The 1,470-nt window shown below is 41.7% G+C and overlaps 1 pseudogene; it reads left to right on the forward strand.

Moving 5' to 3' along the window:
- Positions 1-220: 220 nt before the first annotated feature.
- On the forward strand, positions 221-357 carry LOC140722303 (U1 spliceosomal RNA; annotated as a pseudogene).
- Positions 358-1,470: the final 1,113 nt, after the last annotated feature.

Here is a 1,470-nt window from a genome sequence, read left to right on the forward strand (position 1 = left end):
CTTTAAAGCAAGACTGTTTTTTTGAAATAAACTGATTCTGTGGCTGCAGTTTATCGACTCCGTGTCGTAATTTCAGCGCTGCGCGTAGCACCCCGCTACACAGTAATGAAAACGCTGGTAAAGGAATGAGTCAACAAGTGTTTTATAGTAAATTTATTCCTGACTAAGGATTCAGAGTCAATGAGTGATTTGTATTTCTGCTCTGCTCGCGCTGATCGGTGCAGTGCTCTGTTTGCTCTCCCAGGACGAGGCTATCCCATTGCACGTCCGGTGTGCTGACGCCTGCGATGTCCCCAAATGCGGGATACTCGACTGCAAAATTTGTAGTAGTGGGGGACTGCGTTCGCGCTCTCCCCTGATTTTCAATATAAAAGCAGAATGAACAGGTGCTTGTGAACATAACCTTAAATTGCTTTTGTTTGTGTAGTCTTACAGCAATGAGTTCATGCATCGAGGTCTGCCGGTTCCCACTTAATTCAAGGTTACAATTTTAATAGATCGTTTGAAAGCAGTCTCGAGTCATTCCTTTCTCTCAACAAAATAACAAGTGAGCTTCTAACAAATTACGCCTGATCTTGTTATTTAAGAAGAGATGGAGAAGACAAACTACAGAATGTAAGGTGAGAAAAAACGTAGTACTGGAAGCACTCAGCGACTCGTACCAAATCTGCAGAGAAGAGCCAACACGAAAAAATTTGCAGATGCCGTGCTGCAAACAAAGCAACACGCCCAAAAATGCTGTAGGCCCTTGTGTTCTTTATACGTACCGTGGGTTACTAAGAACAAACCATATTCTGGAAGAATTAAAACTAGAACTTGTTTACAATAGCAACCACGTTTTCACCATACCGTTTCTGGATCATTGTAATTTTTGCGCATGCTTCAAACTCTCAATCGCGTTCTTACATGTGATATCAGCACATCTTCATTTCCTAAAAAGAAAAACAATTTGCAACATTAATCAAAACAAACGCATAATTTAACTTGTCTCCATCAGTCTCTGGGGGTTTATGATGTTACGTACCCGTGACACGTGACAGTGGTACCCTTGTCACGTGACTGGGGTTGAAGTTATACTGGACATGAGGTAATGGTGGAGTGATGTCATTTTCCCGCCAGTAGAGGTCATGTGACAGGTTTTTTCTACAGGGTATAAAAGGGAGACCCACCCTGTCAGGTGGGGCAGTTCGTGGCAGGATTTGCCAAGATGACTTCATGTTACTGTGTGATTTAATGTGATGACGCAGTTTAGTTAAAAATGAAGTTTTATATAATACCTAAAGTTTAAAAGGTCAGAGCCAACGGTTTCTTTGCTGATGGAGAGTGAAGAGAAGTTTGGAAAATGGAGATCGAGAAAAATCGATTTTCGATGGATTGACTTCGACCTTGTGTGATCCTCATTCGGAAGGATTTCGTTTACTATTCTCATGATAGTCTCCGCTGGAAAAAGCGGAAGATTGAGAATATTGT

The sequence above is a fragment of the Hemitrygon akajei genome, chromosome 2 (assembly GCF_048418815.1).
Source record: "Hemitrygon akajei chromosome 2, sHemAka1.3, whole genome shotgun sequence".
NCBI lineage: Eukaryota > Metazoa > Chordata > Chondrichthyes > Myliobatiformes > Dasyatidae > Hemitrygon > Hemitrygon akajei.